This window comes from Schistocerca americana, chromosome 1 (genome assembly GCF_021461395.2).
Source record: "Schistocerca americana isolate TAMUIC-IGC-003095 chromosome 1, iqSchAmer2.1, whole genome shotgun sequence".
Classification (NCBI taxonomy): Eukaryota; Metazoa; Arthropoda; class Insecta; order Orthoptera; family Acrididae; genus Schistocerca; species Schistocerca americana.
In genome coordinates, this window is record NC_060119.1 from 26,496,347 (window position 1) to 26,509,551 (window position 13,205).

Here is a 13,205-nt window from a genome sequence, read left to right on the forward strand (position 1 = left end):
ATCCACCTGTCATGAAATAAACTATTCAATACCGCTTCAACCGCACGCGAGCTATGTGCCGGACATCCATCATGTTGGAAGTACCTCGCCATTTTATCATGCAGTGAAACATCTTGCAGTAACATCGGTAGAACTTTACGTAGGAAATCAGCATACATTGCACCATTTAAATGCCATCGATAAAATGGGGGCCAATTATCCTTCCTCCCATAAGGCCGCACCATACATTAACCCGCCAACGTCACTGATGTTCCACTTGTCACAGCCATCGTGGCCCAATAGTGCATATTATGCCGGTTTACGTTACCGCTGTTGGTGAGTGACGCTTTGTCGCTAAATAGAACGCGTGCAAAAAATCGGTCATCGTCCCGTAATTTCTCTTGTGCCCAGTGGCAAAACTGTACACGACGTTCAAAGTCGTCGTCATGCAATTCCTGGTGCATAGGAATATGGTACGGGTGCCATCAATGTTGATGTAGCATTCTCAACACCGACTTTTTTGAGATTCCCGATTCTCGCGCAATTTGCCTGCTACTGATGTGTGTATTAGCCGCGACAGCAGCTACTTGGGCATCATCATTTGTTGCAGGTCGTGGTGACGTTTCACATGTGGCTGAACACTTCCTGTTTAATTAAATAACGTAACTATCCGGCGAACGGTCCGGACACTTGGATGATGTCGTCCAGGATACCGAGCAGCATACATAGCACACGCCCGTTTGGCATTTTGATCACAATAGCCACACATCAACTCGATATCGACCTTTTCCGCAATTGGTAAACGGTCCATTTTAACACGAGTAATGTATCACTAAGCGAATACCGTCCGCTCTGGCGGAATGTTACGTGATACCACGTACTTATATGTCTGTGACTATTACAGCGCCATCTATCACAAAGCGAAAAAAGTGGTCCAACTTAAACATATTTCTTTACGTACTACACGAATATGTAATAAAAATGGGGGTTCCTATTTAAAAAATCGCAGCTGATATCCGTTTGAGCTATGTCAACGCCATCTAGTGTGCAGCAGATATCTGAACTTTCGTTTTTGAAACCAACCTGCAACTTCTAGTGTCAACGGAAAATGTCGATATGTTTTTCTATACAAATGTAATGATTTTTAATGTGGAATTTGATAGAGCGGTCCCAAATCAATGTAGCATGATATTCGTACTATCGATATGTGTTCACAGGGAAAGTAAAACAGTACTGCAGCAGCACCTGAGTGGCGGCACGCGACACTGGGCAATTCAGACACGGAGAACGTGGCTAGCTAAAGGGTTACTGGTCCTGCGGTTTCTGCCGTAGGCGTCAGCTGCTCTAGAGGCTGATAGATGGCAATCCACGCAGCCGCAGTATCAATACACTCAACTCAGTACCACCTCGAAGGCGATTCACAGACCGGCCTGATGCTTCAGTTCTCTTATCTCCAAGACGACAATACCGAATTTTGCGGAGGTCCGAGATGAATGTAACATAGCACAAAGTGGAGAACACCTTTAAGTCAGCCTAACTACTGCACTTTATGAGAGGTACTACTATACATTCACAAAGCAGTTCCTGACCAACTAAACGGTTGATTGCTAACAAACCGATTTTCTGTAGGTTGCATTACGTGGTCAACAATGAGTTTATCTGGCTACTTTAATACTGGTTCTTCGTTGTAGCCACATGATCCATTAACAGTCCACATATAAGCTAAACTAAACTCCATCGTGACAGGCACTTATGAATGAATGAATGAATGAAAATAGTTTCTGTTGTCCCATTGAGGGCAAAGGCCTCGTACAAGTATGGGTAGCTGCTTTTAAATACTCACGCAGTGAGCTAATCCGCTTAAGACGGTGCCGCACTTAATGCACACTACACGTTGAATTACACTTGCTCACTTAGTTGTAGTTTAGTTCTTTCTGTTTTTGGCTATGCTGGTCCTCTGTCTTCCTGCTTGTTTTCTGAATAAGTCCGACCGTTTGCACCTTGTTCTTCCTCGGAGTCTCTTGCAGGTGTATGGGTCCCATGCGGTAGCTCGTGTCGCCCACCTCTCGTCTTGCAGCTTCGCCACGTGGCCGCCCCATCTCCATTTGGTCTTCGTAACCTGTTGTGCTGTGTCTATTGTTGCCGACATCTTGTGTATCGAGGTTTTTGATATTCTGTCTTTCAGAGATATGCCAAAGATCTTCCTCTGCATTTTCTTTTGGTATACCTGCACAATGTTTCTCTCTTTGGCTTTCAGAGCCCATGTCTGACATCCATGTAATAACATTGGGAAAACGCAGCTTTCGAGTGTCTCCATTTTGAGCCTCCTATTCAGGGTTCTGTCTAGCAATATGAACTTTAAGGCCCAGAAGGCTTTCCAGGCTAAGGAAAGCCTTTGTTTTGTTTCTTCTTCCATTTTGTTGTTAAAGGAAATTATTTAGCATAGGTATGTGTATTGTGATGCATACATTAGTTCCGTTCCTTTCTAATCCATTTGTCATTACCTGCGTTTTAGATTTGTTCACTGTGTGCCCTGCCATCTTGTTTTGTGTGTTAAGCTCCTGGAGCATTGATTGCAGTTCCCTCGCAGTTTTGGCAAAGAGGCCTTGAAAGGGTACAGTACCGACCGACATTGAAAATAGATACGACATTCTTCGTTATTCTTGTCAGAACAACATATTTTTTCTAATAATAACTCAATTTCAGTTAATACAGCGAAGCCGGATACCAGTGTGGGAAAGAATGACAATTTATTTATTTAATTGATCACATGTGCACTCCCACAAAATAAATCCCTACATCCAGTTTGGTGAGATCTGTGAAATGAATGAATGTATGGTCGTCTGCTAACTGCAGATAATGAATGTGAATATATGATCATCTTTGAGACGGTACCTGGGTCACTGGTGGGACCAAAGAGAAGAAATTTACCTGAGCTTTGAGCACCTGAAATGTGGCTGACCAATACGGTAGCAAGGTGCTCCCCCTCTTCGGCAGAGGTGCGAGAGGACCTGAAGAACGGCCATGTTTTCAGCACTCTGCCGCTGGATCTAGTGTTGGTAAGACCTGTCTTAGGCGTGCTCCGTAAGGACAAAAGAGTGGAGACATGGTATGCATGTGAAATACTTAAGAGTAGTTTGGAATAATAATTTCTCTATTTAAGGAACTTTTGTGGGGAGAATCAAATGTCAGGCAGGTAATATAAAGGGGTTCGTAGTAATATTCGGAAGTGACCAACGGTCACAATGAAACCACGTGTAGCAATAAGTTGAAATACTTCCGAGTGCTTAAGTTAAGCTGAATTACTAGCGTGTGTACTATCAGTTGCAAATATTTAAGAAATGGCGTGTGTAGGACTTGAAATTAGAGACGAGTATTTCCACGAGGTGAGTACTGTGTGAGTCTCAATCTGTGTATGAGACAAAGGATAAAGAGAAGTACTCGTCCATAGTATCAGTTGAGGACTCGCGTGTGTGACGAATATGAGCTTAATATTACTTTGCGTGTTATGTTTCCGTGTGACGCTAGATTCAAACTCTAATACTCTGAGAGAGAAGCAAGGTGAGTCTGCCGTCTATCCAGCAACGCCACTTCGCTTGCATTGCGCAGGAAGACGTGCATATATCCTCCAGAGTTCGTAGTAGGAAGGAAAAGTTACAAAGTGTGGCAGTATCGTGTGAAACTGGGATGAATACTAATTGAAGTGGGAAAGCTGAAAGTGAAGTGATTCTAACGTTGTGACTATTCTTTGTGATGTATTGTATGTTGCGTGTGATGTATTTCATGTAATTTAAGTATGTGTAGTTTGCATGGGAGAGTAGCAAGATAGGTTCAGAGGCAGTGGGTTATGCATGTTCCTTTTCGTACAGCTCGGTCTGGAGTAAATTTTCGTGATGATGGGTGTGAGAGTCGTAAGATATAGCAAAAGATCCACCATCCTATCCAGGAAGTTCACTGTAGCGTTAGATAATTACGAGACCATAAGATAGAGAATCACCAATGTAAAGCCATGCCCACTGGGCGGAGTTTCTCATGTGTAATTGTTGTATAAACTGTAATGTTGTGTTTAGGTTACCTTTGAATCATACTAGAATTTATCGGAATAAAAAAGATAGTGAAAAGAAAAAGATTGGTCGCCTTGTTCTTCGACTAGTGTGTAGTCATGATATCCAGAATTTATAATGTGTGCGCCATTCATATTCAGTGCGATGGCCACGTGTTGATCAATGCCGTTGGGTAAGAAAGAAAATGTGGTATTGCCAGAGCGAAGTGAACAATCAGAGTTGTGTAGATTACTAATAGTCAGAAGTGCGTTATCCGTTTCCGTTGCGTATTATTCAAACAGGAGAATAATTTGTAGCTTTAATTGTGGGTACTAGAGCTCATAATCGGTCATTGATGTTACTGCTGACTGCTTGATGCCACAGTATGAGCAAGGCACGTGGGTGCCTCTCAGCCTATGTCGTCAGCGAGCCTCAAATTCGGTAGTCTCTTGCCGTTGAGGCATATTCCGTCATTCTTATTCCATTTTAATTTCCTGAATATGTCCTCCAGGATGCAGGTAAATAGTTTTGGGGAGATGAGATCCCCGTGCCTAACTCCTCTTTCCACGCGGAAAGGTTGGTCTGTCTTTTCGAAATGGTTCAAATGGCTCTGAGCACCATGGGACTTAACAGCTGAGGTCATCAGTCCCCTAGAACTTAGAACTACTTAAACCTAACTAGCCTAAGGACATCACAGACATCCATGCCCGAGGCAGGATTCGAACCTGCGACCGTAGCAGTCGCGCGATTCAGGACTGAAGCACCTAGAACCGCTAGATCACCGCGGCCGGCTCTGTCTTTTCGGTTTTAACTCTAACGAAGCTGTTGTTTTGAATGTTTCTTAGTAATTGGATGTATTTTGCTTCTACTCTTTGATTTCTTAGTACTTGAGGTATGTTTGGGTGTCTCATGGTATCGAATACTGTGCAGTAATCAACAAAAGCAAGGTATATTTTGTGGTGGCGATCTTCTGATTTTTCTGTTATTTGATTGCTGGTTTGAATACGGTCCACTGTGCTAAATCCTTTCCGGACTTTTGTTAGTTCTGAAGGTTGGTGCTCGTCTAGTGTTTTTGTTAATCGCCTTCTTAGTATTTTCGTGAACAGTTTATATTGGTTAGACATCAGGCTTATGGGTGTATAACTGTTCCTGTCGTGTTTCGTACCTTATTTGTGCAAAAGTGCGATCGTACTTGTTTTCCGCTGGTCGGGAATGTCTTCGGTTTGTAGGATTTTGTTGAACACTTCTGTGATGATTGGTGTTAGGAGATCTTGGGCTTCTTTTAAAAGCTCGTTGTATATGTTGTCTTCTCCAGGTGACTCTCCATTTTTCAGTTGAGTGATGGTTGTTCTAACCTCGCTGTATATTATAGCGGGTATGCTTTCGGTGGTGTTTGGGTCTGGATCGACAGGGTTGCGGTCTGTGGCTTTGTTTGGTAGAGAACTTGTGTATACTCCGTTGCTCATTTGATTACACCCTCTCTTGTGTTCAGCTGATTCTTCTTTCCTGGTATCCATTGTTTCCAGCCCTGGGCGCTTATCCTCGCTTTTCTAAGAGTTGTTTGTTTGTAGTATTTGTCTCGTTGTTGCTGATCGATGTTCGTGGATATTTCTGCGTATTTCACTTTTCGTTATTTTGTCTAGTTTTGCGTATTCTTCTTTAGCCCTGTCTGAAATATCTCTAGTTTGTATCACTATCGATCTGTCGTCGATTAGCTGTATGGTACTCTGACTTAATTTGCTTCGACTTATCTTCATTTGCTCGTCTTTGCTTGCGTCCTTGTGAGCTTGATATATGCATTCTTCTAGTGCGTTATACATTTCTTGAGTGCTTTGTTTTGTATTGATATTTGCTTATTTTAGTTGCTTCTGTAGTTATTGCTTAAATTTATCTGTGTTCAGTTCTATTTCTGTTTTGCTTGCTTTTCCTACGTTGCTTCGTAATTTTTATTTTTGTCCTCACCATTCTACGGTCTGCGCTAAATTTTAATTGTAAGATTACTTGGATGTTATTTACTGTGTTTTGTTTGCCCGTTAGAATGTAATCTATATCGTTTATCGTCTTGCCATCTGGCGAGCGCCAAGTCCATCTTTGGTTTTGATTTTTCCTGAAGAAGGTGTGGGTTATTTTTAGTTTGTGTTCTTGAACAAATTGTACCATTCTTTCTCCTCTGCTGTTCCTTATTCCAGAGCCGTGTGGTCCGACTGGTTCTTCGTCATCGTTACTGTGGGGGCCGACTCTACTGTTGAAATCTCCAATTATTAGGTTTATCTGTGACTGATATCTCTCTAAGGTATGATCTAGTTTCTCATAGAAATCTTCTAATTCTTCGTCGGTACTCGTTTCTGTTGGGGCATATATTTGAACGATTGTTATTTGATGGCTTTTTTTTGGTAAGTTTCAAAGCTGCTATTTTTTCTAATACTACCACAAATTCTTGTGTGGATGGTTTTAAGTCGCTTTTGATGACGAAGCCTATCCCTCTTTGTCCTGGGGTTGATCCCTTATAATAAAGCAGATCGCCGTTTGATTTCTCTATGATGGCTTGCCCTGTTTTCCTTATTTCGCATAGTCCGAGTACATCGAATTCTATTTCTTTTTGTGCATTTTCGAGCTCTTCCTCTCTCTTTATGGTTCTCAGCGTTTGTACGTTCAATGTTCCTACTATGAATTCGTTGTTATTGCTCCTTGTAAGTCTGGTGCTCTGACCGTCGATTCTTCTATGTTGCCTGTTGTGATTATATTATATTCTTGCTTGGTGGTGGTGGTGGTGGTGGTGGTGGTGGTGTGTGTGTGTGTGTGTGTGTGTGTGTCTTTTTTTTTTTTTTTTTTTTTTTTTTTTTTTTACAGTCTTCTGGGCTGAGTGTCAGGGTGTTCCTTTCTTGTTTTCTGCTTTGTTTAGTGTAATTCCACACCCTCTCTTGTTGCTCTTCTTGTGGATCCAAAGAAGTGAAATTGGCGTATTAGGTGTTTCCTCAGGCCAGAAATGTGAATCTTGTGTAATTTCTAGGTCACAGAAGGGAATTCCCACCTCGAAGGCTTTTTTGTTTCCTAGCATTCTAAAGGTCCCGTTATTCCGTTCTTTAACAGATATTTCATCACTATTTCGTTTGCGGTACTTTTCTTACGGCCGAAAAAAATCCTGAACTGTTCTCACAGTAAAGTAGCTAACAAATGCTTAGAGTAAAACAAAGTATAAAAAGGAAAACAGTATCACGATTTCATGGGGTCAGTTCCTCAGTGTAGGTGTTGAAACGGGCCGCCGTTGGTTCGCAACACCCTTCCAGTCCAGGAAGGTGGCTGTAGCGTGCCGTAAGAGTGCATCACATGACTCCTCAAGTCCAGAGAAGGCCTGCCCGGTGGGATTTTTCATCTCGCCACTGTTGTCACATTGTCCAGCGTACACCGTGTCCCGTAATGTGGCCCAGAAATAGAAATCCAGGACAGACAGACAGACAGACAGAAAGACAGACGTAGCTGACCCAGGCAGAAGTCTGTCTCCCGTTTTATTGGGAATAAACTGTTTGCGCGCGGATGCACTGAAATGGCGGGGAGTGGCATCCTCTCTCATCAAAATCAGCTACCTCGTTCTTAAATCGATATCTTGGAGCAGAGGAGACAGTTGGCTGGTGTACGTTCTCCCGTTCAGCTTGCCTTTAGAAATGCAGACGAGCGACACGCTCACCAGAACACCACCCCAGCAACTCGAGATCCACCGGTGGTGAGCACCTGCCGTGGCGGTTCACAGAGGCCCGATACCGTTTGCCGGTACCATTTGCCACACATGTGCTGCAAAACGTTGAGTCGTCTGGGACTACAGTTTCTTCCAAAACTCGGTATGTTGTCTTAATGCCCACTCACAAAAGACTAGCCGATTGGCGTGGGCACCCACTGTTAGCCCGTGGTGGACGTGGCAGCGGTATGGCTGCATGTTTCAGTGTTTCAGAACGCAGCGTTACATTTATAACTCCCTAGGGAGCATGCTTAAACTTCGGTGTCGATGTGTGTGTGTACCATATCCAATGCAATGGCTTTGTTTCGATCCCGCTCTAACGAATGGGCACGTGAAATTCCGCTTTAAATATCGTTTTGCTTGTAAAGTGAAACAAACCGCCGCCTCGCGCAGACACCGAGCGTCGCGTGGAAGGCGTGACGGCCGGTGTTGGTCTGGGGTCGCCACGGCTGCACACTGCGAAGACGAAATCTCAAAAGTTCGCCGATACAGCAGAAAAGAGAAAATGCTTCTGACGACTCTTCCGAGGGAGGTGGAAACAAGTGCGCATTTTTTTTTTTTTTTACTGGACGCTTTTAAAATCTCGTAGCAATATGGCATCCAGTTACGCATGAAACATCTAGTATGTACACATTGGTAACATTGTGTAAAAGTTTCATTGCCATGCAACCGTTGTTAGGGGAGTAATAAAACTTTTCCTAAGAAAATTGAGCCGTGGCGCTCGTTACTGGCGCGCCAGTCTCTTGGATGTCCATTATCGATCCTTCGATGTTTCTTATCTTTGCTTGCCTTTTTTGTTTTCCGCATTCGCGGGGCGAGTGGCAGTTGACGTTTGCTCGGGGTACCTGCTGAGGCGCCGCGAGGTACGAGGCGGGAAGTATCCACGTATATGTGGAGTTGGTTGTACGCGGTCTGCCGGTTCAGCATGGAGGATATGCGTTGCCTGTCTGCTCTCTTGATTTTGCTCGCCGTGCCTTGCGACCGCCTAGCTTAGGTTGCTGCCTGGTGTATCCTACACGACCCATACCGGACGTCCAGCAGAAGTTAAGCAGCCTTGTGTTTCTTTCAAAGAAAAGGAGCAAATGTATAAGACCTTTTGTAACCAATTTTGGTGGCCTCTTAAGTGTGGCCTTCGCGTTTACACTGCCTTTGGGGAGAGCTAATTCTTCTAAATTTAAATAGTTTGGGTTCGCTGTCCTTTATAATCTTTTGGGGGCTTTTATTTTAATTTTCTCTTTGGGGGATTCCTTCCTTGTGCTAGGTTAAATGTTTACACGTATAGCGGGAAGTGACTCCTGGTTAAAACTCGGAGAAGGTGTTTGATGTTACTGCCGCCTCCGGCATTCGTCTTTTCAATTAAGTGTTGTCATCTCTCCGGGCGATCTGGTGTCACTCCTAGTTAATTAATGCTGGTTTATGTGTACTTAATTTTGAATTGGCCATTTGAATTAATATTTTGGAGCGCAGTATAGCACTAAGGCAACCTCATTGTATATCACCTTGTGCCCCGGTCTAGTACCTTAATTTTCAGTGGCACGAGTTAGCTCCACTACCGGTTTTACTGATGTGCTCCCTTCAAAATCTTGTCTTGTATAAGTTTGCCCCATGTGTGTCTGGGAACACAGAGATGAGCTTTAGTGTCACTTCAGTGCTAGTCAGTTAATGGAATCTTCATTTTGGCTTGGCTTCCACTGAAGAGTTTGAGTGGAGCGTAGTGTGTTTGACTTGTTATTCATTTAATTACTGTAAGTTTGTTTATTTAATGGGGAGCAAGAAAATAAAAAACTGTTGGTATTAACTCCCCTAATTGATGGGTGTTGCTAATTCGTTCCAAATGGCCTACTACTTATTCAATGGCAAGGCTGTTGATTAGTTGGTTGCTGTGAGTGCAAATTCACGCTATTTATTTGTTGCCGGAACTGTTAAAGTGTCTGTGTCGTGATTCAATCACTAGCTACGTGTTTGAGCTAAATTGATATAAACCTTACATTGCCTCCTTAAAATTTGTTGCCAGCAGAAACCCTTAAGAGAACTAAGTTTTGTCACTGCTTTACTGGGAGCAATATTTCATGTAATTAAATTTTGTCTTAAAATGTGTATTTCTCTGATGTAATAAACGAGTGATAAAAGAAAAAAAGCAAAGAGGCCTGGTCCTTCCTATTGTGTCCTGTTTGTAACACGTTTCAAAAATAATGTTCCGTTCCGTTACCAATTGCTGAGTGAAAAGAGTACGTGAGCCCACGTACTGCTCCCCTCCACCGAAGAAAATAAAAAGGATTGCAAATAAATAGGTTGGAAGGGAAAACAAATTAGGCACTGTTCATTAAAAAAAATATCACTTCCATATACTCATAATCAGTAACAGCCTTCTATGTATTGCCGCGTTACAAACTGCAGGTAGTTGACTTGGGAGGGTTAACTTCCGATAATGGCGCAGCTAGCAAGGACGATGAAACACTAGAATTGAACAGAAAATGTACCATTTTGAAATTAAGAAACTTTAACACGAAAGGTGTTAAAGGTATGAGGAAAGCGAAAAGAATATGTTACTTATCCAAACGTACATTTTAACGGTGCTTTTATAGCGAATTGGTATGCCATACAGATCTTCTTAAAAGCCGATAGTATTGGTAAACCTTCCAGAGAATCTATATATTGATTTCGATGTTTCTTTTTTACGAATGTCTTTATTTACGATGTAACCTCCTTCGTTTTTTCCTGAAATTTTGATTTTTCCGTGAGAGGATTGTAAAAAATCTCCGTCGTAGACATGATTGAAAGACTGAACCACTTTGGACAGGTAAAACCGAAACGATGTTCTACGTTTTCCGTCGACTTTTGCAACAGAAATATCTTCTACATCTGGTTCATCCTCTGAAAATTTATATCCAGGTCAGAGCTACTGTTACTCACAGACATCTTTGTCTCCAATTCCGACGAAGAACGCTAATGAGTTGGTTCCTTTGAAGTTATTTTCACAGTAGAAAACTTCCATTTCTGTTTACTACGTCCGGCAAGCGTTTTATTTTCCTTCTCAGAATCCAACGCTTTCTTCTCAGCAGAGTCCGCCTAGAGGTTTGCTTTATGAGGGATCGAACTTCGCAGTTTCTTGATGGGATGAAAGTACGCACTGCGACGTTCTTGCCCAACAGACCTTAGAACTTTTACCCATCTACAGATAAAACGCACAACTAAAGTGATGGAGGTCAAGGAGAATATTGAAAACTTCTAGCTGCCAGTTCAGGTATATGGTTTATCCAATTTTTAAATAGACGTAAGTTCGCCAAATACTATAACTACAGATATTTTACATCGGAAACATACGAAAGTGACGTAGTGTACTTTCTCTATCTGTAAGCGTCCGACTGCAGAGAGGTTCCAGACCAGAACTAAAGAAATGATGACGTGTGTGCTGCCTCGTGGAAGAACGTTTAATTTCTACTTTAGGTACCTGAAAGCTTGAGTGCCCTACACGACTTCTGAAAGCTTGATGCGTACACGTGCTCCACACGAACTCTGAAAGCTTGATACATGCTCGTGCCACACGTGTACTCTGATAGATTGATGCTTACTCATTCCTGTGTGATCTCCGAAAGCGTGATGCAAACTTGTGCCACACTTGATACCTGAAAGCTTCATGCGTACTCGTACCCCGCGGAAACACTGAAAGCTTATTGCGTAACGTGGCATATACGAAGTCTGAAAGCTTGATGCGTACTCATACCACACGTGACCTCTGAAAGCTTGATGTACTTGTATATTCTTTCCCCATACGTACTCTGACAGATTGATGTATACTCACGCCCCACGATAGCTCTGAAAGCTTGATGCACACTCTTGCTCCCATTAATTCTGAAAGCTTCATGCGTGCTCTTGCCCTACACATTCTTTAATCCCCCCACTATATATATATACAGGGTGTTACAAAAAGGTACGGCCAAACTTTCAGGAAACATTCCTCACACACAAATAAATAAAAGGTGTTATGTGGACATGTGTCCGGAAACGCTTACTTTCCATGTTAGAGCTCATTTTAGTTACTTCCACCTACGCTCAGTGGAGCACGTTATCATGATTTCATACGGGATACTCTACCTGTGCTGCTAGCACATGTGCCTTTACAAGTACGACACAACATGTGGTTCATGCACGATGGAGCTCCTGCACATTTCAGTCGTAGTGTTCGTACGCTTCTCAACAACAGATTCGGTGACCGATGGATTGGTAGAGGCGGACCAATCCCATGGCCTCCACGCTCTCCTGACCTCAACCCTCTTTACTTTCATTTATGGGGGCATTTGAAAGCTCTTGTCTACGCAACCCTGGTACCAAATGTAGAGACTTTTCGTGCTCGTATTGTGGACGGCTGTTATACAATACGCCATTCTCGAGGGCTGCATCAGCGCATCAGGGATTCCACGCGACGCAGGGTGGATGCATGTATCCTCCCTAACGGAGGACATTTTGAACATTTCCTGTAACAAGTCACGCTGGTACGTTCTGATGCTGTGTGTTTCCATTCCATGATTAATGTGATTTGAAGAGAAGTAATAAAATGAGCTCTAACATGGAAAGTAAGCGTTTCCGGACACATGTCCACATAACATATTTTCTTTCTTCTGTGTGTGAGGAATGTTTCCTTAAAGTTTGGCCGTACCTTTTTGTAACACCCTATATATATATATATATATATATATATATATATATATATATATATAATTAATGTAGTCCATTTAGACTAAGATTTTCTATGTGTCTAAGAGAGCATAATTCCCGACCAGAGTCGCGTAATAGTCTGAAGTGTCAGTGGTTGGTTTTGGTTTTACAGGTATACACTAATATGCAATGAATCATGCCAAAACAGTTTGTTGTGCTACTTAAATTGCCCGCCACTATCTTACGCAGAGTTTAAGTGAGAGCACTGAGACACGATGTAATGGTGTACGTTCCGAATTCGATATAGGCAAGCCTGAGAGATGGTGGGCGTGGCTGAGAATGCAGCCCAGCAGATGTCAGTGTGGCTGAGTGGCCACCGACCCACGGACCGTGCTGAGTCAGCCTGCCGCCATGACAGTACACCGTCACTATCAAGTCGCGATACCCTGGCCACTATAGGTAGTGTTCAGTAACTGGAAACACTCGCCCAGAAGGGAATATGCAAACTGTTTAAAACAGGAGCACCTTCGATTGGATATTACTTGATTCAGTCGTGACAAGAGTAAAGAATCATTTCAAGGTTTATTTTGAGAACTAATAATAGGAAAAAATATAACAGCTCTAATCAAAGAGCCACTCGATCACTTACTTCAAAAAAATGTTCAAATGTGTGTCAAATCATATGGGACTTAACTGCTAAGCTGATCAATCCCTAAGCTTACACACTGCTTAACCTAAATTATCCTAAGGACAAACTCATACACCCATGCCCGAGGGAGGTCTCGAGCCGCACA